Consider the following 25,838-nt stretch of genomic DNA (forward strand, 5'->3'; position numbering starts at 1 on the left):
CTGTATGCAGTTGTCTCGCTTTTGGCCAGAAAGCTCAGAGGTGCCTGACTGCATTATATAAGGGGTTTCCTCTTGCTTTACAAGTGTGATTACTCAGTTTGCTTTGTTCTTCAAGTGTTTTCAGAATCCAATAAAAGCCCATCATTTTTAGGGTGGTATTTTAGTATGGGGGGGACATTGTTCGACTTAATCAGAATATTTTGAAGAGAGGATTGTTGGGCTAAAATCCAAGTGAAATTGAGCCAAATAAAAACATAATTATTTTGTTAAATTTTTTTACCATTTATTTATTAGTGAGGACAGAGAGAGACAGAGCATGAGCAGGGGAGGGGCAGAGAGAGGGGGAGACACAGAATCCAAAGCAGGCTCCAGGCTCTGAGCTGTCAGCACAGAGCCTGAAGCAGGGCTCGAACTCATGAACCGTGAGATCATGACCTGAGCCAAAGTCAGATGCTCAACCCACTGAGCCACCCACGCACCCCCAAAGACATAATTATTAAAACATTAACTCAAAATTTCGATTCCTGATTAATTAAAAGCACTGCTTTCCTACGATAAATCTCTGGCAATCTCTTATTTCAGTTTAAGCTTTCTTCTTTGTTTTTTGTTTTTCTGTTTTTTGTTTTGTTTTTTTTTTAAAAAAACACCTCTAAACTCTTGACATGTTTTTAACAACTAACAATAATGGTGATATAGTGCAGCTGCAAGCTCACTTCTGAATTACCAGTGGAGAGATTAAAGGTCCGTGTTTTAAGATGAGGGGGTTAGCTACTTTATAAGATGAATCAGCCAATGACTCACAATTGCCAGTTTTGTGACTTAAAAATCCCAGCGGTTGTGAGCTTCTCTTTGGGGAATGGGCATTCTTTGAAGACATACATGACATGAGAGAAAGGAACGTGAAAATGCGAAGTATAGTTCTTTAAATTCGAGATCGCCCATGATTCAAAAGAGTATGGTAAGAACAGGTATGTGCATTCCATTAAGAAGATCATCTCAATTGGATTTAGGCTTTTAGCAATGCAGTCTATCCCCTTTGTTGCAAGGCAGTATTGTATGGTCATTTCTACTAGCTTATTAAACAAGGTTTGCACCGTCTCTCAAAAAGGCCCACAGATCAAGATATGTTGATGCCAGCTAAGAGGGAATTGCCTTTAAGGTGCTTTCATTTGACATAAAGTTCTGTTTTTTAAAATTTTTTAATGTTTTATTTATTTCTGAGAGAGAGAGAGAGACAGCGTGAGCAGGGGAGGGTCAGAGAGAGAGGGAGACAGAATCTGAAACAGACTCCAGGCTCTGAGCTGGCTGTCAGCACAGTGCCCAATGCAGGGCTCGAACCCACGAACCGTGAGATCATGACCTGAGCTGAAGTCAGATGCTTAACGGACTGAGCCACCCAGGCACCCCTCATTTGATATAAAGTTCTTGACAGGTTGAGCCATGAATTCCTTCTTGCCAAGTTATATCCATTGTGTGAATATACTATGATTTTGTTTATCCATTCTGTAACACATTGGTTTCCAGCTTTGGGGAAACAAAGAAAGCTGCTATGAACATTTACACACACGTGTTTTTGCAGCTTCTGGCTGTGTTGTATCCAAGTACTGAACATGTTCTCATACCTTCGCTTGCCATTAGTATATTCCTGAAAATGTTTTGTACGTTTAAATCAGGTTGGCTCTTTATTTTGAATAGAGCTAGTGGTTTGCAAACGTTAAAAAAAAAAAAAAAAAAAGGAGGGAACTGCCCCTTTAATTGCAGATTTAACCCTTGTAGACACTGACACAGTCAGCTAGTCACAATCCAGGTAGGAGATAGAAAAGTAAGGCAGAGTGGACAATAATATATATTTCAAAATACAAAGTGTTTCCGCAGCATTAGATGTAAAAAGTCTTTTCAAATGGAAACCACACAAATAGGATTCCAGATGAGAGTCTCTTCAGTTGGCAAAGAACCATTGGGAAAAATGAAATGAGATGTATCTGAGAATTGCTATTATGACCCATCCTTAAAACAGAAGAGCTTTGTTCCTTCTGAGCTAGTGGGAACCTGTTACAGTAGCAGCCTTATAATTTGTCACCGAGTAAATCACCAACACCAAGTTACATTAATTATATCTTACTCTTTGGTTCCCTAAATTCCTCTTTAATAGGCCTGAAGGAGTTGCAATGAATAATATGGATCGAGCCCCATTTGCAAACCTTAGGCTTAGTTTCTCTTTTCCGTTAAATCTATATTCTTTCTCTGTCAGTGAAAGAAGGAAAATCTATATTTGAAGTTTTGTTAAGAAGTGTGCTTGGAATTATCAGGAGCAAAATTCTTGCTTTAAGTGAATGGTTCTTAGTGACTATAATGATCTAAAGTTTGGTGCCTTCTGTAGGCTTGCTTCTGGTAGATCCCACACAGGTAAAATAATGTGTATGTAATGCTGAGCTGGGAATCCTTCTGACTGAGGGTTTATGGAGATCCAAACAGGCAAATTTTGTACAGTTTAAACTCAAGAGCTCTCATCCACGTGGAATACTTCAAAGGATCAGAGATTGAAGTAGCCCTCTGATGAAGTCTAGAAACTACTGGCAATGTTTAAGCGGTGAGGTTAAAATAACACTTGAGATAAAAATCTGATTTCCTGTTTCTCAGTTTGCAAGCTTACAATAAGGACCTTGAAGGTTCCTGGAATAACAAACAGATCTTCTAAAACAGCGAGTGGATGAGGTAAGTGTGGTTTATTTGAAAGCACAGATTAAGTTCTTCAACACGACTCATGTGTTTCAAAATTAAGAGGGAGAATTTCCAAGAGAGAAACATATTTGCAGTTTTATTGAATCCAAAATATTTGTAAGCACTGCAAAAGTTTGACATGTTTTTTTAAGGCTTTCCACTACTAAGTCAACTGTCCAATTTCCTTGGAGTGCATTTATTTTACGAATCTAGAGTTGAGAGCCTCTGAATAGCGGCTTTTGCAACTTGTGGAGGACAAAAAACCTGGCCTGAGCTGCAAGGAACTGAACAATGCCCTTCCCTCTCCTCCTTTGCTTCACTCAGTTCTACATACTTGTCAAGACTGAATTTCTGGCACACCTCGGTGGCTCAGTCGGTTAAACAGCAGACTTCGGCTCAGGTCATGATCTCAGGGTTCGTGGGCTTGAGCCCTGCATTGGGCTCTGTGCTGACAGCTCAGAGCCTGGAGCCTGCTTTGGATTCTATGTCTCTCTCTCTCTCCCTCTGCCCCTCCCTCCCTTGTGCTCTGTTGTTCTCTCTCTCAAAAATAAATAAACATTAAAAAATTAAAAAATAAAACAAAAAAGACTGAATTTCCGTTTTGTTTTCTGGAAAGCCCCAGGGCGGGGCTGATTGTCCTTTTCTTCTTTCTCATAGGACCCAGAATCTACCTGCTATGGAACTTGTCACCATGCCTTAATCACAGGCTTTCTCATTTCCCACTAATTCTGTGAGGCCTTTGAGGACAAAAATTCCATCTTCTCAGTGTCGTGTTATTCACTGAATGTTTACTAAGCAGTCACGGTATGGCAGACTCGCAGACAGTGATATTATAGGATGCAGAGTCCTAGGGCACAGATTTGCTCACAGTTTTGAAAAGGAGACGACAGAGGGCACAGTTATATTTTGTGTTCGGCTCCTTGACAGAGGTCTATTGAAGGTACATCAGAAGTATACTTAGCAGAGATCTTCTAGAGGAAATACACCTAAAGTAAGTCTTGAAAGGTAACTAGTGATCACCCAGTTGAGGAGAAGAGTGTGGATGGCCGGGGTGGGGCAGAAAAAAGCCTGGGCAGAGGGAGCAGCAAGTGTGAAGGTAGAGAAAGGCATATCGTAGAGAGTGTATTGCATACAAGGGATTCATAGGAACTGAGGGTGACAGAAGCAGAGAGCACCTGTTAGAGAGTGATAACCAAGGAGGTCAGAAAGGTCAACAGGAGTTAGATGATGAAGGGCCTTGGATGTCATGCTAAAAAGTTTGGGCTTTCTTCTAAAAGGATAAAGGGCAAGTCACTAAGGTATTTTTAGCCAGGAGTGTCGTTAGCACATTTGTGGTTTCCAGAGATCACTTGGGCTGTAGTATGAAAAATTTACAAGATTGCTGCAGCAAAATAGGCGAAAAATTACAAGATACAGAAACAACTCAGCGGTGGAGCAGACAGAGGAAGTTGCAGTAAGAATTTATTGGCTGTAATAAGTGAGTGAGAAGGAGAAGTCTGAGATTAGACGAGCCTCAGACTCCTAAACAGTAGGATTAAGGAGAAGTGGTTCCATTGCCGAAATTACAAAATATAGTTAGGGTGTGATGTGGTGCTGAGTGAGGAAGTGAGTCACTCTGGGTTGGACATGTTGAGCGTGAGGTGCCTTGGATCGTCTGGAGACCATCCAATAAGATATTTCTAGCCAACAGATTGGTAAAGAAGAGAGGTTGTCTGTGTGTGGGTCAGAAAACTCCATACAGCTGGCTAACAAAATCCTGGCTTACTGGAAGGTTGTAGAAGAATCTCATTGAACCCAGTGGTAGGGGGTAGATTTGGGAACTTCACACGCTTGAAATTTGTCAGTAGCTACTATCTATCTTTCACTGAAGCAGTGTGATTGTTCTGTTTCATGTTCATTTCATTCTCTTTGCTTCTTTATGAGGCTTAGTTACTACTCCAGCATAATATGGATTACATGGACTCAGGGTTCATCAAGAGACTGACCTTGGCTCAATTCCACAGGACTTAGATCTCTGCTTAATGGTTTCTATCTCTAGGTCTTCAAGTCTCAATGACAAATTCTAGGGAGAGAGAATCTAAGTGGCTTATTGTGGGCTAGGGGACTGCTGGTGGACAGAGAAGGGGTTCATGTAGGTTCTAGGGTTCTCCCTTCTAGGCTGTGTGTAGCAGGTTCTCTAAGAATGGCATGTGAGTGGAAGGCAATGTACCTCCTGAGAAAGCAACTGGTACCTGGTCTGCAGTACCAATAGCACTCCGGAGGTAGATCTGGGCTGGAGAGAAGGATTTGGGGAAGCAGTTAAATCTAACTAAGGTGTTGGCTGAGATAACCCAGGCAGAGCTTAGGATGCAGAGAGAAGGTCATGGCTGAGATCAGAACCTTGGGGAGCAGCAGGATTTAAGAAGTGACGAAAGGAAGACAGGTTCGTGAATGTGACTAGGGAGAGATGGAAAGAAAGGTAAGAAGAAGGACAGCGTCACAACAATGAAGAAGGAGGGAGGGGTCACAGGGCATCAAACTCTACAGCGATCGGGCAGGATGAGGACTAAAGGCTGACAAGGAAACCAGCAGTGACGGACTATTTAGTGAGGGGATGGAGGCAGAAGCCGGATGATGGTGGGAGGCCATGGTAGTACAATGTCAAATACATGAGGGGTCAGCGAGCAGAGACAACTTCTGTCTAAAAAGTTTGACTTTGAATAGAAAGGGGCAAATAGAGTTGAAGACGGACCCATGATGGAGGAAGCATTTATTTAGTAATCAAAGATTCCAGGGTGGGGAGATACTGTGTACACGGCCAAGACAGATAATATGTGGTGAAGCCAAGTTTTCCAAAACTTGGAGGTTGAACAGGATGAGCCAGATCTCTAAGGACTGGGACACTGTTTCCACCGCAGCGAGAGGGAGAAATGGCATACCAGAGGCACCGAATAAATATTTTTGAATAATCAATGAATAGGCTCAGGGAGTGGTGGTTAAGCCAATTTGCAGAACTGAAGTTTCTATAGGCCTTGAGGGTCTCACTTGAAGGCAAGAGCATTTCCTGATCACACAAGCCTAAACAAATCACATGTAGTTTCTTCATTTGTGCAGCATGTGAAAATGCTTTCCCTGATTATTTTACAGATTTTGTTTTTAAATATACATGTTATATATATGATCTATATATTTTTAAAGGATTTTCTTTTTTTATTTTTACATTTATTTATTTTTGAGAGCCAGAGAGAGACAGAGCACGAGAAGTGGAGGGGCAGAGAGAGGAGACACAGAATCGGAAGCAGGCTCCAGGCTCCCAGCTGTCAGCACAAAGCTTGACATGGGGCTTGAACTCACAAACCGAGAGATCATGACCTGAGCTAAAGTCAGACGCTCACCCGACTGAGCCACCCAGGCGCCCCTGATCTATATATTCTTAAAATGTCATAAATATTGTAAAGGCCAGTATAGCAGTAAGGCTGCTTAATTTACACTCCAGGCATTCCAAAGATGTGGGCTGCCTGTGCCAGTGTGCCCAGGGCCTGTCTAATCCTGTCTCGCTGCACATACACATATAGCATGGCCTCAGAGTACTATTTGCCAGGCTCCTTCTGTGCTCTACCGCACATGATGAGGGCTTGGCCTGAGCGCAGAGCATTCCCGTGGGCACAGACGGTGCCTGAAGGGAGAAGCATATTAAAATCACAAACTCATTACTTTCTCAAGACTAGACATATAAAGTTCAAACCACTTTATAAATTGCTCCCAGAGGTTGCCCCTCTCTCTCCAAATTATTTCCATCTCCATCACCACAAACCAAAAGGCAACACAAGCATCTTCCTCTGCAGAGTTCTTCGGTTTCTCTGGAGAAACAAGTGACAACTAAAGGCATAGGGTGCATTTAACATCATTCAGCTAAGGTTCCTGATTCCTATCTGGCCCCTGGACTAACTTCCCTCGTGCAGTACCTGATTGCTTTCAGGTTCAGGTCATGCGGAAATGTTTGTTTTCAAGGCTACCATAATAGGTATAAATTAAACCAGGAATGCCTGGCATCTACTTCTCACCAACATTGTAAAGGTTAATGAGATGGTGCCCATGAATCAACTTGTATCCTTCACCTTCATCTAAAAGCATTTATTTTGTCAAATTGGACCAGACACGGGTGAGGGACGGTCCACACACACTCATTCCCCTGAGGGTTGTGTGCTCTGAAATCAGATTTCTGGGTTATTTGCTTTGTTCCTCTTCTTGTGGCTTCATTTCCAGAACAATGAGTTCATTGAACTTAAATTTTAAAAGATAGTATTGTTCCCAGAGGATGGAGTTCTTCATTTGGCTTCTTCTCCTCTCCCATGACTCAAGGTATCAGGCACCATGTAGAGTGAATCAAGAAGGATTAAAAAAAAATAATGTGTCCCCTCTGGCTGTGATTAATGGAACTTCTGAATGATAAATGGGTCTCAGGGAGAGAAAGGCACACTATTGATAAAAGTTCTAAAACAAAAGGAAGTACAGAAGAGTGAGCTAAGGATTGAGTGGGCCCATACTCCACACCGCACAGAAGGTGGGCAGCAGTAATAGTTAAGTACTAATTTGTTTCTGCTAAGTCCAACAGAATTCTCTTGGAGGAAGACGTAGTTCTAAGAGGATATTTGCAATCCTGCATCTCTTAATTCACTCTGTGAATGTCTGCAAAGGATTTAAAGGTTTAGTTCCTTAACATGAAATATAAATTATGGCGCAAGGAGTCTACCACCAAAAATTGCATGACCAGAAAGCTTAAAAACAGTTATTTCTTCTATCACCAGAGGCTTAGAAAAATATGTTTTGTTCTAATTACTACATGTGTAAGGCAGCCTAGATCTGCACTTTTTTTTCTTTTTAGACAAAGTAAAATTCCAGATGGAAACAAGAGCGCCTCTGTTTTGGTGATGTAGCATGTGTTGACATTCCCAAAGCACAAACACGTTTGGGTAACTAGCTGCTATTAGGAAAAAGAATTAAGATCCACATTGCTAAGCACAAAATAAGAACAATGGGTATGTACAGGCTGATTAGTAGAAATTATAGTCTGTCGTGGCACAAAAAAATATTGGACATAATAGAGAATACATACAGAAAACAGAATGTCCTTATTTAACACCTGGCTCTTCTGGGTCTAATAATGAGAATCCTAACCTACAATCTCAGAAACATGTATATACATCCCCCATTAGAGTATAAGCTCTCTGTGAGCAGGGGCGCCTTTGTATCCACCTTCATACATTTGCTTTGCTTCAATTTTCTCATATAACTGACACCACGTATGAAGGGACAGACTTATTACAAATGAATTTTTTCTTCCCTGAGATTCTTCTGGGCCCTCAACAATGTAAGAGAGGGAGCAATGGAAGAAACCTAGGCCATGGTGGCATCCAAAAGACTTGCCAAGTCACGTGGGAAGATACAGAACACTCTGAAAAAATAGGTGATACTTAAGCTGTTCACAACAGCTGGGGTTTTGATATTTCCTGTTTCGCAAAACCAAAATGAGAAAAGGCAGATAGAGAAAAGAAAGAATTTGGAACTAATAATATGAGTAACAGGATTGGGGGGGGGGTATTTTATTGAACTATGCACATAACATTTGCCATGAAAACACTTTAAATCCAATGACAAATTTTAAAAAACGGATCAGATAAAAATATCACATAATCTACTCACAGGTACTTACTGTATTTACTTAACAGAAGGCTTGAATGTATTATGACAAGAACATCCAAGAACACGGCATAAAAACTTGTTTCAACTTTACATTAATAAGTGATAAGTTAACACAATTCAATGTCAAAAGAAGATGACTATAGAAAATTTTTTTGATTTTACATTTTATTCAGAGTTCTATTATTTGTTATTATGCTATTATTTGAGAATGATTATTATTTCATTCCATACAAAATAAAACTCATTTGACTTATCTGTGTGATAAGGAGAACTAAATTTAAGATTAGAAAAATTTTAATTCTGATATAATATAGCATATGTTCCACTTAATTATGCACAGTAACATTGCATTGCTAGTGAATAAAAGTACAGAATTATCACAGACTGCTGATTTACAAGGGAAAGCAGTTAACAGTGCCTCTCTGTTGTTTAAAAAAAGAATTAAAATGTTGTATTATGTCATGAATTAACACATGAATCTTCTCTATATTCAAACTGAGCAGTCATCAGATTTTAATTTTATTGGGGAAATTACCCACTTTTAAAATATGGGGATAAACTTTACCATGTATTTGAACTATATCTCAATGGTACTAATCCTGTAATCTAATATTTGATAACCAATTCTTTTTCAATAGTTATAATAAGGAGTTTTCTTAATATGAAGCAGTTTTTCTATCCACTCCCCCTTCCCTGACCTCTGCTAATCACAGAATGCATGTGACGAAAGACAATGGGCTGAAAATTGGTTACAGGGCTTGGCCCGATGGTATGTTGTCTCTGAATCAGAACATTTGCCATTTCTTGGGTGATTGCTTCTTTCAAATGTTCAGAAATCAATTACTATGGTAGGTTTTTTAAAAAAGGAAATTAGAAAGCTAGGGAATTTCCATCTAATGTTATGACATCACCAGGATTTGGTGTCTATGGTCAGGATTTGTTGACTTAATTATGTTCTAGATGGAAAATGCTTGGTTATCCTCCTGTGAGAAGACTATCTTTTGGAAGTATCTAAAAAAGGTCTGGTAATAGCAAAAAATGCCTTGTTCCCCAACTCTGAAATTTCCCAGTGTATCATGTAGAATTAGATTTTAGTTAAAGTTTTAAAGATAATGGCAAAATAACATGACAGAGGGAGATTTGGAGCCATTTGCTGGCCATATGGTCTTGGACAAGTCATTTGGCCTTTTCACTGGCTGTTTAGTTTCTAAACTTCAGGTGTCATTATTACTTCATACGGATACTTGAAAGGTTAAATAAGATGTGAATGATCTTTGCAAAGTAGGAGATAAACAAATGCTAGACATTGCTATGAAAAAATCATATTTGGATATCTGCATAATTACTCTCTGTATACAATTTCAGAAATGGATTATTATTATTACATATAATACTACATTACATACTACATGGAAGTACTATATACACTGTTTGCTTTCCCTTGTACATATATATAGGAACTTTTTACCCAAAATCATACCATTTTGTGGAGTAGTTCCAAAAATGGTCTACGCTGAAAAAAAGATAAGGATATTCCTATTTGGTTTATAAGCATACAGTTTTAAAAACACTTTGACAATTAGTTTTAAGGAAACTAAATACTTAGCCTTCCCACCCCAAACCCAGCATTAAGAGATCACACCATGGATACAATTTACCAGAAGAGATACTACTATGGTTTGTTTCTGTATGGTCAGTTCACAAATTGTTGCAAGATACAATATTAACACAATTTGCTAGAATCACCATCGAGCAAATTTCGTCAACTTTATTTTAAAAAATGGATAAAGTTACTTTTCACAAATATCACTAACACGAATATACAAGAGACTCAATTACACCTAAAGCGAAAATTCAGATTCGCAAGACCAAAACGATCAGATTAAATGTTTTAATGAATTGCTCGGCTAGTCAAAATATACATTTCCTATTGTGATAGAGGCCTTTAAAAACTGCCCCCTTTTCTGAATGGAAGGATATAAGACTAAACCTCTGGACAAATAATCTCGTTATGACAAAATATTTCTGGATTATTCAAATGGACTGCTATCATTTTAACAATTTCCCTAGTGTCCATATTTTAGCATCTTTCTATCCTAATCTCTTTCTACCATAAAACCAGCAGCCAGAATATACTCTTGGTTTTCAGTGGGTATAATTATCTCTTACCTATGTTGTACAAAAGCTATAACCCTTCTTTTTCCAACTGTCCACAAAAGCCAAACAGAAGCCTTTGGGTAATCCCTGAATTTTGTTTCTCACTCCTGAGCAAAATTAATTACAATATGGCTCCACCAGGCCTCTTTTGCATTCACAAAAGTTTATAAAATTTTGTGAACATTATTTCAAATTATAGTCATTTGAATTCTGGGACCAAAATGGCATTACCTTTTTAATGTGACAAAAATGCACCTTGCAATCAGCTACAGTTCATTGGCAGGCATAATATGTTTAATTCTGGTTTGCTAAGTGTTAATATGAAGCTACAAAGATTTAAACAGAAGGTTCACTTGCACAGAAATTTTGCTTTGATTAACTAACCCAACATTCAAGCATGAAATGCTAAGTCATAATAGTTAAGCCACGGTCCAAGTTAAAAGTTACATATTTTAATGTCTTGCTGAGGTCAGTTAGAAATAGGAAAGTTTAGATTTGTAGTCTCTTCAGTCATGTGAACAGAGATCTGTGGAATCTTTGTGCCTGGAGAGGAGCAACATGTACGTGTTTATCAGAATGTTCTGGAATTTTCAAAGATGGAAAGAAACACATAGATTACTAAATTTAAAGTCTTCATTGTACAGATAAAGAAACTGGGGCTCAGAGAAGTCAAAGGGACGCTCCCAGGGCACATGAATTATTAGCAGAGGCAGCACTAAAGCAAAGACCTGCTTAAGTTCTACCAAACTGCTTCTTGTGCAAAAAATATAAAAAAATAAAAATAAAAAAAATCAAGAGATCATTAGGCAGCCATCCCCATCCCTCCAACCTTTCCCCACTTTCTAGTCCAGGATTATAATGTTGAGTGTGGAGTAAAGCTCTGGAACTGTTTTTAGCATTTCATATGCAATTTCAAATCACATTAACTTCTAATTAAATTGAACAAATAGCCTCTCCTTCCTTTCCAGCTATTTCATTAATCTGTTTCCATTCTGCATAGTGGGTTTTCTATTTTTTCATGATCCCATTATAGGCCAGTGACAATTCTTAGAGGAGAAAAAAAACTATTTCCTCTTCTCACAATCAATTTGAAGAATGGCATATTTATGACACTTTAAAGGTTTAAATCTTATTTCAGTTTACTCTTTCCTTCAGAGATGAATAAGAAAATCTGAGTACTTTAAGTATTCTTCAAAGCCTGTTCAAAGGTACATAAATGAGGATGGGGGGGGGTGGCTGGGAAAGGGCTTTGGGAATTATTTAACTCAGCACAACCACCTTGCAATTTAGGAAACTGTAGCGTAGCAATGGTAAGTGACTTTTCTAGGGTCCCATAGGTAGTAAGTGGGTAAGAACTCTGGTCTCATGATATCTAGATCAGTATTGTATTTTTACTACACATTTGGTGAACCATATTGGATATGACAGTTTACTCATCTGGTGCCATTCTGTGCTTTTATCTCAAAGTCCAGGTTTTTGTCTTTATTTGAAACTGTGGCCTGTAATAATAATACAGATATGATATTAAGTATACATAATAGTTAAAGTTGTGTCATTGGTGTTTGCTGAAGGTAGTACCTGTGTCTATTTTTGTAATGCCTACCAATCCTTACTAAAACATCCGAATGTCTAAGACCCCTTATAGGACATTTAATTGGTTTGCCTCAATGATCCCAATAATTGATGTGAATTACTTTACTGCTGACAAGTCTGTGAACATCAGTTATGAGTATTAGGTGGCTGGAATGGACTGACAATCTTCTGGGCCAGTGTCTCTACCATGTGCACTAATGGAACAAAAACATGGCGGTGGCTTTGGCTATGTTTTCACTTTAGTTACAAATCATCGAGTCAGGAGGTTCACATAGCTCAAATCTGAGATACTTCACTTTTTCCTAGAGTTATCTGGTCTCAAAATTTTGACCACAGAAGAATTATCACCAGATTGTGCAAAATTCATTGTAGACATTGCCTCAAAGAAAATTACCTGGATTTTATCTCCTACCCATCTGTTGTGGCTAATAGGTATAAGATTGTTTTAGTTACCGATTCTTATATATTAACAATGAAACTCATCACCTGTACTACCTTTTACATGGCATCAACAGGTATTATAATCTTGGCTTTGCTACTGAAATATTTGGAAGGTAATTAAAGTTCCACAGCACTCTTATTATAACAGCCTCGATATGCATTTGAATAACAGGAAATTGGTTATTTACACATTTGTTCAGGTAGGTTTCAAAAATAAAATATGAAAGTGAAAAAAGTCTTCGTTATACCAAATGTTCACAGTTTGACTTTCCATAAGGCTTATTAAATAATATACAAATAGCTACCGTTCTGCTGAAATGTCACAGTAAATACATTAATAATGGCACAGAAGTGAAATGTCCCTCAATGGGAAATCATCTTCATGACCTCCTAAATCTCTTTTCCAACTAAAACTTTTGCTTATTTTATTGAAAAAAGTTCCATTTCTAAAGGAATAAATTATAAAAATAGAAAATGAGTCAAGAAACCTTATACAGATACAATTTTGAAGGAAATTCTATAAACGTTAGATGAAATATTATAATATATCTTTAAGAATGTGCTTTGTCTCACCAAGCCAAACATCGTAGGAAAACTAAATGGAATGATTATAATATATATGAACTGCTGAAAAACTATAACCAAATATTAAAATTGTAGTTAAAATAGACAACTTAAACATAAGCACTAATATATTTTTAAATCTCTGCTCTGCTAAAACCTACCTACAAGGCTAATTTGCAAATCTATCATTTTGAATCAAAAAAATAAAAGGATGTTTAATCAAGCAAGGCACATTTCTTTTAGGCCAGTCTGTCTTGAACACCATTCATCTGGGCACAGTGTAGATTTCACTTATTTATGTGTACATGGGCCAATCTATGTAGGAGAGCCTTTGGTACAAAACACACCTTCACAAATAAGCCAGAACACAGAAGACAACATTACTATATCTCATGATTCAACACAGTCCAGTGATTAACTCAAAGAAGAAAACAGTACCGGCTGGCCTGTTGGACACCAACATTTAGGTTTTCTTTATCAGCAGTATTGACTAGTCTCTGAGTGATTCAATTTCATCCAAATGTCAAAAGGTTGAAATGATCCCGTAATATTTTTGAATGTTCTTCTTCATCTCTTTATCACTATCTTTATATTGCACACAATTTGAAGAGAATCCTCCAGCTTCAGAGCTGTTTCCTTTATATAAAGCAATTACTAGAGACGTGTTATTTAATGTCGACTGAAACAAAAGTATGCGCTGGCAGACAGATCACTGCCCATCAGACACAGAACTGACACAGCGTTCTTGATGTAGGCAGTTTAAAACTGAGCATCCTACTGGTCTGTGTGGCTCTACAGCTCTCTACGTGGGACTCTTCAGGTATCTGTTGGACAGAGTAAGCACAGTACTTTACTGTAGATTTAGTTTTTTAAGAAAATTACAGACTTTCTGTCAGTATGAAATATTCTATTCATTATACTTTCCAAAACTTTGGGTTTTTTTTTTACTGGTACCCTGAAAAGTTCAACCAATTTAATTTTCTAAACTTTTCAACCACATATCAAAGGCTCTTAATTTATAAATTAGAAACAATTTCATAGTAGGCTGACATTATGAACTTTTTGTCCTTACTTTTCTTTCTTTCTCTGCTTACTTATTTATCTATTTGTTTATTTATTTATGAGAGAGGGCATGTGTGCGAGGAAGAGACAGAGGGAGAGAGAGAATCTTAAACAGGCTCCATGCCCAGCTCAGAGCCCAATGTAGGAGCAGCGGGGGGCTCGATCTCACAACCATGAGGTCATGACCTGAGCCAAAATCACGAGTTTAAGAGTAGGATGCTTAACCCAGGCACCCCTTTCCCCGCTTGTTGTCCTTATTAATACCCACTTCCAACTGTAGTCCAAACCAATGTGATTATTTGCTTTTTGAACACAAAAATTTATCTTCACCTTTACAACCATCTGAAAGGTTCTGAGTGCCTTTTTCTTTTTTTAAGAAAAAGATACATATTAATTTTCTCAATGTATTTCCACGGGCTGGTTTCTTTCCTGACTGTACATCCCACTGTTGTAACCTAAGATGAGAACTCATTTAAAGTGAATGGAAATCCCATGCTCAGATAGTGTTATGGAAAAGGCAGGTGGGAGGAGTGGGGGGAAGAGAGGGAGGGAGGGAAGGAGAAGACGGTTTCTCACATGCACTCCTGGTTTTAGCAGGCATCTGAAATCCAGTGGCAAACGCCTACCAGTGGCGATCTGGAGCTTGAACGCAATTTTTGTAGAAGAATCATCAACTCACAAAACCTAATGTCATATGCCTACTGTGTACTTGGCAATCAGTTAGTGAAAAGTTTTCCTTATTGGCCTGGATTATACTTGATCATCCTTCCTGAAAGACAGAACTTCTTAACACTAATCTTTGGCCAAACAGCAAGAGTATACTCTTGCATCACAGTATTCTTAATTTTCATTATGAGAGTTCCAAAATTACAATGGTCTAATAGCTAGTAATGACTACCAATTACAAGAAATTACAAGTAACATGAATGATCTGGCATCCATTTCATCTCCTAAGTGCCTAGCTTCTGCTCAATGCTACTGTAGCTTTCCTTATCTTGAAATGGTTCTACTAAGCTGTTCTTGTCTTGCTATTATTATATACTTTTTATATAAGGGGTTCAGCCTTTTTTTCCTTTTTTTTAAACTTCATGTGTCAGTATCTGCCTCAAGACTCTTGGGACTATTAAATAAGTATGGCATAGCTCGGCATCCTGCTAGACTGTAGGTATGGAGAGAGTTGCAATTTAACAGAAACAAGAAATCAAAGTGATATCTGGATGGTAATCATAATGTTTACATTAGTGGCTAAGCCTTTCAGGGCTTAGGAGAATGAACATTGACTTAATCAAAATCAACTCTACAAAAACAGGGAAAAGAAGTATAATAGAACATGGTGACCTATAATTGAAGATATATGACCAAATAAACGATCTAACATAAGAAGCAAGAAAAGAGGAAAAGAGCAGTCAAATGTCTATAATTAGCCAGCTTGTGAAAAAGTAATTAATATCTCCACCAAGGACTAAACAAAAGAGGTACAGAAACCCAACTTCCCTAACTGCTAGCTTTACTAATTTGGATTTCATGAGGAAAGGGTTACCGTCATTCTATTTCATGGGAACTTTGTTTTTATGTGTATCTGTACTTTGACATCTATTAAATAACTTAGAGTTGGCCGCACACCAACAAGCTCTATAAATTCTGCCAACCAAATGGTAATGATGAAGCCTAAGGACTAGAAAATTTTCTTCTTCAATTATGCATAATTTTCTGATTGGCCTCTTGGAAATTATGTACTCTTGGCAAGCAAAGAAAAGCTTAAACTCAGTCATTAGAGTTGCTAATGTGTTAAGACATGAGCTTTGATGGGGCATCTGGGTGGCTCAGTTGGTTAAGTGTCTGACTTCGGCTCAGGTTATGGTCTCTCGGTTCATGGGTTCGAGCCCTGCATCTGGCTCTGTGCTGACAGCTCGGAGTCGGGAGCCTGCTTTGGATTCTGTGTCTCTCTGTCTCTCTCTGCTCCTCCCCTGCTTGTGCATTCCCTCTCTCTCCCTCTCAAAAATAAACATTAAAAAAAAGTTTTTAAAAAAGACATAAGCTTTGTCAAAAATCTGGAAAGTCATGGGAAAATAAGCTGTGAGGTGTAATCACTGCTACTTTGAGCAATATTTAGGTCTGATAATAATAAATATCCTTAAATCACAATGTGACCTAGTAAAATAAATTGATCTTTAGAAATAAGTTAAAATGGTTGCAGGTGACAGATTTATAGAATACAGGTATAAAGCAATTCAAACTCAGTTCTTCCCTGGAGAAATTATTTCTGTCTGTGGGTTTTTACCCACTACATTTTGAAATCCAAGATAGAGTCACTGTTGTTTAACATACTTTTTATTATAATTTCTTACAGAGGTAATCTGTTGGTGAATACCTGGATTTTTTTTGTCCTGGAGTCATACATAAAGTGAATATAAAATGCAATGATAGGTGAGGCTGCCTCTTAGAATTTCTAATACGTTGGCCACGCCAGCTTCTATCAGAAAATCCAGTAAAAACCCATATTGGGTTAAATATATATGGAAAACAACAACAACATTATAATTCTTCACTCCAAACCAGGAAAAATATGAAAAAATAAGAAATGACAATTACTCATTTCAATCCTCTATGCTGTGTCATTCCTTTAAAAAGTCCTGACAATGTGCCCTCAAAAAGGAAATGATCTCTGTCCTATGCGAGCTTAATTATTTACAGTGATGGAAGGCAAACAGAGTTTCTATCTTCTCTGTTGGTCTACATATGTCATCTAAAGCATATATGTCAGTTTTCTTTCATTTAGTGACATGTTTAGTGAGGAAGTTGTTGCACTTAGATGTACAGAGGTAACACCGAGTCAGGCTCTGGCTGGATGTGCATGAGAAATCCAGGGAAAGAGAAAATTCAGAAGCAGTGTGGAGAAAGTTCCCTTCTATTCATATCTGGAGAATTCCCATTTCCTACTGCACAGGAAATGTCTCTGTCATAAGATTACCTAAAATCCTGCAATGCTATTACCTAAACTCTGCAGCACTCCTCTATAGCAATGCTTTAATTTAGACTCAGTAATTCCATACTACACATGTTGGTTTTTCAAAGTTTCTAAGAATTTCCCAGTACCAACATATGCTACTGGTGGCTCTCACCTATCTGATGTAGAAATCACCTATGTTTTGCCAGTACAAAAGTCACTCTGAGAATCTGCTCTTATTGTTCTTAGATTCAATGTCCCTATCTTCCCTTTCATATATGAAAAATCCCCTTTAAAAAATAGCCGATTTTTGTGATCTTACCGTATAACTTGACAATTACATCAAAAATCATTTTGTAAAAGAAATTATTGTATTCAGTGAGGTCACATCTACAGTAATGTAATTCTTCAAGGTGATTCATTGATGAAATATCTAATTCCTTATTTAATCAGCTTCCAGAGTAATGAAAACTCCATGGATATTTTAAGACTCACCATAAACTGAAAGCAAGACTGAGCTTATAGGAAAGTTCCTTAGGATGTTGGCTAGATAGGTAAGTTCTTATAGATATCACTTACGTGTTCTGATTTTTACTGTGCTATGTAAGCCAATCAGTCAAGAAATATATATTATCATCTATAAACAGCAGTGTTATTAGAAGCTAGGGTAGGAAACACAGTCTCTGTGAAGCATTCCAACTCTAGGTAGCCATGGTGATTAGGAGTGATATCTCTTATAATGTTATATTTAAATTATTTATGTTAAGAAATCCCACCCCCATAGTTGGGTAGTACCTGCTGGAGCATGTGTTACCAAATGGAAATCTTCTCCAGTGAACCAATTTTGAGAAATTCTATCCAAAAGAACATGGTGAGGGGGGACACGTGGGTGGCTCAGTCAGTTAAGCGTCGACTTCAGCTCAGGTCATGATCTTGCAGTTCATGAATTAAAGCCCTGTGTCGGGCTCCGTGCTGACAGCTCAGAGCCTGGAGCCTGCTTCAAGTTTTCTGTCTCCCTCTCTCTCTCTGCCCGTCCCCTGCTCGTGCACTGTCTCTCTCTCTCACACACACAAATAAAATAAACATTTAAAAAATTTAAAAACCTCCTCAAACAAAAGAGCATGATGAGAAGTATAAGCCTCACAGTGATAGACCGAAGCGCAGATACAAAACACGAAAATTTTGCTTATAGTTTAAAAACACTCAAACTGGAATTTCCTTCCTCTCATCCCTTCATTGAATAAAGACTAATTAAGCACCAACTTTATTCCAGGTAATATTCCAGATCTTAGGGGGATATAGTAGCAATGAACAGACAAAAATCATTAATGCTCATGTAAGGGAAAGAAAGATGGACAATAAACAAAAAGTAAGTAAAATGTCTACTTTGTTAGAGGAGAAAATATATAAGACAGAGAAAGGCTAACAAAGGGAGTGTTGGGGGTGGGGGGAGGGAGGTTGCAAGTTTAAACAGAGTGACCAGGGAAGGCTTCACCGAGGCAGTGATAGCTAAGGAGGTGACGGAGCCAGCCACGCAGAGACCAGGTGTGAGAGCGTTCTAGGCAGTGGAAGAGCAGGTACAAAGACCTGAGGTAGAGCCTGCCCGGTGTGTCGGAGGCCGGCTCAGCTGCTGTACAGGATCAAATGGGAGAGGAGTCAGAAATGAGGAGAGAAAGGTAAGGTGAGGTAGAAAAGGTAGGGCCTCGCAGGCCATGTGAGGGCTTTAGTGTGTTGCCTGAGGGAAATGGAGAGCCAGCTAGGAGTTCTGCCACAAAGTGATGTGATCTGACAAATGTTTTAAAAGCTTCTCTCTCTGCTATACTGAGAATAGACTCCAGCAGATGAAAGGAGGAAGGATGGGGTACATTCAGGAGGGTACTCTAAAAATCCAGGTCCGGGGGCGCCTGGGCGGCTCAGTTGGTTAAGCGTCTGACTTCAGCTCAGGTCATGATCTCGCAGTTGGTAAGTTCGAACCCCGCGTCAGGCTCTGTGCTGTCAGTGCAGAGCCTGGCACCTGCTTCGGATTCTGTGTCTCCCTCTCTCTCTCTCTCTCTCTCTCTCTGTCCCTCCCCCTGCTTGTGCTCTCTCCCGGTCTCAGAAATTATAAATGAATAAACTTAAAAAAAAATTCCAGGTGAGAGATACTGGTGGCCTAGAATAGTAGGTTGCAGAAGACTCTGGAGACATTTTAAAAAATTTTTTTAATGTTTTTTATTTATTTCTAAGAGAGAGAGAGAGAGACAGCATAAGCAGGGGAGGGTCAGAGAGAGAGGGAGTCACAGACTGAAACAAGCTCCAGGCTCTGAGCTGGCAGTCAGCACAGAGCCCGACGCGGGGCTCGAACCCACGAACCGCGAGATCATGACCTAAGCGAAAGTCGGACGCTTAACCGACTAAGCCACCCAGGCGCCCCGACTCTGGAGACATTTTAAAAGCAGAGCCGACAGGATTGCCAATAGCCTTGACGAGGGGTATGACAGAAAGCGAGGAATCTAGGATAATTCCAAGGAGTCTTTTAGCTTGAGTAATCGGAAAATTGGAAGTTGTAGTAACAGAGAGGGGGAAAGGGCAAGAGACGTATTTGGCGGTGAGGGTGGGGGAGGGGAGAGAAGCTCAGTTTTGGACACATTAAGTTTGAGGTATCTATCAGATATCCAAGTAAAGATGTCAAGTAGATAGTTGGAAATTCCATCTGAAGTTCAGGGGAATGGTCCAGGTGGGAGAGAGAAATTTACATATAGCCTAAAGCTATGAGAAGCAGCCTGAATATAAAAAGAAGTCTAAGGACTAAGCTGTGGCCCAAGGGGCTCTCAAACATTAAGACTCAGGGGAGATGAGAAAGAACCAGCAAAAGGGACTGAAAAGGAGAGGCCAGAGAGGTAGTGAGAAAATAGAGTGCCGTGTCCTAAAGTCAAATGAAGGAATTCTTTGCAGGAGGGAGGAAGTATTCCACAGTGTCAAGTGCTTCTGATGAGTCAGATGAAACAAGTACTGAGAAACAACCACTGGGTTTAGCTATCAGAGGTCACCAATGAACTTGAAAAGCACGCTTTCAGAAGTGACAGGGGTGAAAGTGTTTGGAGCAGATTTGGGAGTGAATGGCAAGGGATCCCATGATAAGCGAAGAGTGATACAGTCCCTGCTTTCACAGAAGAGAGAGATTAATCGTATAACACAGATGAACATAAAATCACAGCTATGTCAAGAACACATACTATATTCAATTCATTCTAAGACACACTTCTTCAGATTTGAGAGCCTATGAAATCAAGATGTACCCTAAAAATCACTGGTACTTTCCCTCATAACTGCCTGCTTTTCTTTTTTTAATGGCACCTAGAATAATAGTGGTTCTTATAATTCAAGGCACCTTAAATTTGATGAAATGGTACCATAAAGGCAGAACTGATAAAGCCAGAGACATGAGAGATAACTTGGAAGGAGTACTGAAGTTACAACAGAAGTTAAGAAAGTGAGGAGGGAGTTAGCAGTGGGAACATCTGCAAAGATCCCCATAGATTAAGGGGGAAAGGGGGCTAATCTCATAAGTGGATGAAAATCGGGGCTGAGAGAGATCATGTGCAGTCATGAAAGTTATGTTAAGCCTTTGGGTCTCTATCCTAAAAACAAGGAGAAGACCTTCAAAGAATTCTAAGTAGAGGCACGTGATGTAATCGAATTTGAGTCTCAAAAAGATTCTTCTGGCCACCAGGTGGAGAATGGGTCAGACTGGCCACAGGAAATGTAAGGAGGCCAGTTTAGAGACCTTGGCACTTACCCAGGATGGAGAGGAGAGCAGTGTGGATTAAAGGGGTGGCGACAGTGATGTAGAAAAGTAGATTCTTTTTAAGGGTATTTAGGAAGTGAAATGATTAAACTCAGTGATAGACTGAATGTATTTACTACTTATATGAATCTACTATTACATTAACAAATACATTGAGAACGCTGGGCAATCAATCTGCCTTTTAAGCAAGGCTATAACAAAATAAAAATGTTTTGTAAATGCTTATGCAGTACACATGAATGAAAACCAGTATATTGGAAATTCACCAATTTTATATTGTTTAGATCTCTGGACAGAAAGTAAATATATCTTAGGATAGAAAATAACAGGTGAGGGGTGTGTGTGTGTGTGTGTGTGTGTGTGTGTGTGTGTGTGTGTGTGTAACAAATTACCCTCACTGGATTCTCCTCCAAGTGAAATCATATGTTTTAATTTAAGGAACATGTTTAAATGTATAAAAATAAGAACCTTAGGATTCAGAGAGAATTTCCATAAAGAATAGGAGTTTAAAATAAAATTGACTAAAAACCCAGTTGAATAGCAGTGCTGACTGACCTGTAATACACAAGTGCAATGCTAACCTTCATTCTAAAAAGTTAGCAGGAGTCTCAAAGGAGATTCCCAAGAGCCTCTGTGCTCTGATGGAAGGGGGAAGGGTGGGGTTGGAGACTCACTGAAAAAGAAAAAGCTCCTCTCCACTCTTCACCTCCATGCTGGGGGCACAATCCCCGTATCTGCAGTCAGAGCTCTGCATGCACGTGTTTATTCATAACGTTCTTCAGATATGATGAAACACCATTTTTCATGCATTTTAAGTGCTCTCTTTCTCGCAACCAGGATCCCAGGATTTACTTTGCAGGCTAGAGATCCTACTCGGCATGATTTAAATTGCAACAATAATAAAATGGCTTCCAAGAAAATGATGGAGCCTCTTTTCCAGGTCTCCTCTTTAATGTATTGGATAGTTTATGGTGCACAATTTGCAATGTAAGGAAAAACACATCCAGTACAAAAAAAGCGGGGGGGTGGGGGGAAGAAAACCATAAAAACATTTCTCCGTAAAATGTTTTTTCTTTACAATTCTGAAGACAAAATGAGTTCAGGGCATCACTGAAGATGAAGACAAATATTCGAAAACGTCCTAACCCTTCTGAATCAATTAAATGAAATTTGCAAGGTGGATGTGAGTATATAAAGAATGTTATTATCGTGTACTGTAGATCAATGGCCATCTTCTGGCAGGTGGTTAGCTGAGTCATGATAGCACAGGGTTTGAGCTCTGCAAGGCTTCCCCTCCCTTCTTCCTGCCTTTCCTGATTTGCCCTCCCTTAAAGGTTTTCAAGCACTCCCTGCAAGTGATAGAAAACAAGTGACTACATTAATATATATAAATACAGAAAATCAGTAGCACCAAAGCAATAGTCTTATCCTCCTTCATTTAAAAGGTGAAAAAAAAAAAAAAAAACCAGAAAGAAAAGCCCCACCTTAAAATGCAATCCCTAAATATCCTCTGTCCCATTCTTTGTTCCTCACCTCTATCTCACAGTGTTTCCATAGGTCTTCAGACTGGGGGTGGGGGGTACTTCTTTGCATTTCTTAGTGGGAGGGGTAATCACTTCTATTCACAGCTGAGAGGTGGGAAGGACTTGGGACTGCTGTAGAAAATGTAGACATTTTAAATGTATAGAAGTCATTAAATTATAGTTATGGTTCTCAAAGGAATAGATGATTGGTAGTTTATATAATGAATTTAGATACGATCGCTAAAGCAGTTGCTTGAGTACATTTTCTGCCGAAGAGGTAAATAACCAGTTTCGGGTAAGCAAACCATAACTTTAAATTTCTTCATATTCTGCATTTAAAATTTCAGACCCAGAATTTTTTTTTCAAAATTCAGAAAGAACTAATAGAACGCCTTCTCTTATGTGTAGCTGCTTGTTATTAGAGTTGGTGGGCGCTAAAATTTGGTATAAGATCAGCTTAAAAGCACCATAAAAGAAAGAAATAGCAATGCTGTCATTTCATCTGTGGATTCACCAGTTGTAGGGTAGGTACATTCTTCCCAAGGTATTGATGGATGTGCCCTCATCCAGTCACACCTCCTCTCATGAATCATTTGTGCACACAGACATATGTATACTTTCTAACACCCAAGATGTGCATTGAGCTCAACAGTGAAGCCTGTGGTTTGGCAAAGCTGACTGATATGTGTGAACTTAGACTCATCTGCATTTTGCTATAAGCCTAAGTCACTATCCATTTTCATTTTCTAAAAGATTTAGGACCTTAGAGAAGGGGCTACAGCTATTATGTGGGCCAAAATTATATTCTATTGTTTCCTTGAGCACAGATGCTCTTAAAGATGCATGGACTTATTGGGCAAGGCAATCATGTCACAAATTTCAATGAGCTGGCAATCTCCTTGTGCTTTCAATCCTTTTGTTCTAAGTAATTTCTCCCTTCTTAATAAGAGGGAGTCAAAATATTTATACTACTTGCTGGCATGGTTCTTCAGTAACCTAGGCAAAGTATAAGGGGATGGAAAAAATAACAATTTGCATAAGACTATCCACTGTAGATTAAAACACACAAAAATAGAAAATTAATCTTAAAGCTGAAAAATATCTATTGCCATGACAGGTATCACTACTATGACTAATTATACTTTCTGAGTATGATATTAAATCCAGACAAATCAGTAATACAAAAAAAATCATCTTTTATTACTAGAAAAGTCAGTCTCTTTGTTCAGTTTAAATACTTTATAGTTGATCCCTCTGGTTAAAAGTATCTGATGATTAGGAAGGGGCTAATTTTCAATATACTGCACAAAATAGGTTTCTGGGTGTGTATTCTTTACAGGAATTCATTAATTAGTAACATGGACTGAAGTCAAACCTAAAGGCATAAGAAATTTATTTTCTCAATCTCTTTCAAGTCACCCAATAAAAGGAACATGGGTTTGGGGCCCAGAGGGACCTGGCTTTAAATCATGGCTGGGTTTTTGCTAGCTGGGAAGTCTTTGGGAAATCACTTAACCATACCATCTATTTTTTCCCCTCCTAAAGTGGGGTGAATACCACTTACCTTGCAGGGCTAAGAGTGTCCAGGACATGGTAATTAAATGGTAATTACTATTGTTACACCGAAAGTAAATAGGAAGACACTGATTATTTACGTATGTCATATCATTCGCAAAGCTCAGTAGTAATTATACAATGCCTATAAGGAAGGATCACAATAATAATGTAATCTCCTGGCAAAATCTCTACTGCATTCCGTGCAGTTATTTTTTCCAAAGTATTATGCCTGTATCAACATTTAACATTCACAGTTCTATGAGGTACTATTTCTTATCCTCAGTTTACAAATAAGGAAACTGAGGCACAGAGAGGTTAAGTAATTAGCTCAGTGTCACACAGCAGAGTCAGGATTCAAACCCTGGCAGTCTGACTGCAGAGCTTATGCTTTAAATCACTGCATTAGAAACCTGAAAATAACATTAATGTAAGATTAGACCCATTCACTGATCAAATATGTACTGAACACATAAAAACGGTTACATTTTGTGTTAGGCACTAGTATCCAAAGCTTTGTCAAAATACAGAACCTATAGCCTTAAAGGAGCTTTTAGTTTGGTGACTAGAACACAATTATACTACGTCAAAGTTATGACTCAAAAAGCCATATTTCTCTGGATTGAAGAAAAAGGTCTTCTTCATGTTACTCTTAATAACCACACAATTCTAAAAATTATGGTACAAACATAATTTACTCATAGGAGGAAGCAAGGTGTCTATATCTTCTGAATAAAACATGAATAAAGGTGACTGCACTTTGTTCTCCTTCATGTCAAGATCTTTTAAGAACAGATAGAAAAACTATTCTTACATTATTACTATAGTGTGGTCTAACAGATTACCACCAAAATGGGTCACAAAAAGAAAGTCTGGTCATTAAGAATACCAAGAATTTGATCAAAAGGTAGATCAGTGGTAAAAGTAACTCTAACAAGTAGCACAGGAAACTAGATAAAGGAGTCCTATTTTCATGCACATAGAGATAAAGCAATGAACAGGTATATAGTTTTCCTGCCTCTATTATTTTCCTTCCTCTTCCTCCTTCATTACTCTTTTTCACTGTCTTAAATACACAAACCATAAAGTAAGTAGGCTTCTAATTACCTGAAAATATTTTAGAAGTTTTAGACTCAGGGTTACTCTAATTTAGGATAGGATAATTAGTTATAGCCTATCAATATCAAAAAAAACAATTGTGGACAATGTATAACATATAACACATATAATGTATGTAAAATAAAATGATTTTGTTAAAGTACATTATACACATTTGTTACCCTTATCGTAACCTTAACCACTTTTGTTGAAAAGAGCTGTATGGCTGCATACTACTAATTGTGAAAGTTAAAATTGGGCCAAAAATCTAACAGCAGTAGGTTCTGACTTTTATCCCTTTTTAAGGGGAAACAGGTTGTTCAGAAGCTAAGAGGGTTAGTAGAAGGAATGGAATCATTGTCAGTTCAGTTTGGGTGAAGGTTATTCTAAAGAGCAATGACTTCCCCCCCTCCCCGCCCTTTTGCCACAAACAACAGAAACCAAAGGACAGTTAACAAAACAGAAATCAAACGTTAAAGATGTTGTAACTGTTCTTTAAAAGGCACTTGCATGTAATTAATATGAAACTATTGGGTTTGGAAGTCGCACCAATCTAAACAGGAACAGCATTTCCCAGTTCCCCATCCAAAGAGGGAGAGCTCTCAGTTACCCCCACACAGTGCTCACCTGATTCTGTGTATCTTCTGACAGCCCCTGGTGTATGGCTGAAGCTTGCAGGTATTTCCCCAAGATCTAGTCATTTCCCATC

The 25,838-nt window shown here is 38.5% G+C and overlaps 1 long non-coding RNA gene across 1 annotated transcript; it reads right to left on the bottom strand.

Moving 5' to 3' along the window:
- Window positions 1-8,275: 8,275 nt before the first annotated feature.
- On the bottom strand, window positions 8,276-25,832 carry LOC144232759 (uncharacterized). The gene is made up of 2 exons (XR_013335511.1): window positions 25,757-25,832; window positions 8,276-13,982 (listed from the first exon to the last, which is right to left on the bottom strand). It is a non-coding gene; the product is annotated as an uncharacterized LOC144232759 (long non-coding RNA).
- Window positions 25,833-25,838: the final 6 nt, after the last annotated feature.

This window comes from Crocuta crocuta, unplaced genomic scaffold, assembly GCF_008692635.1.
Source record: "Crocuta crocuta isolate KB4526 unplaced genomic scaffold, BGI_CrCroc_1.0 scaffold274, whole genome shotgun sequence".
Classification (NCBI taxonomy): domain Eukaryota; kingdom Metazoa; phylum Chordata; class Mammalia; order Carnivora; family Hyaenidae; genus Crocuta; species Crocuta crocuta.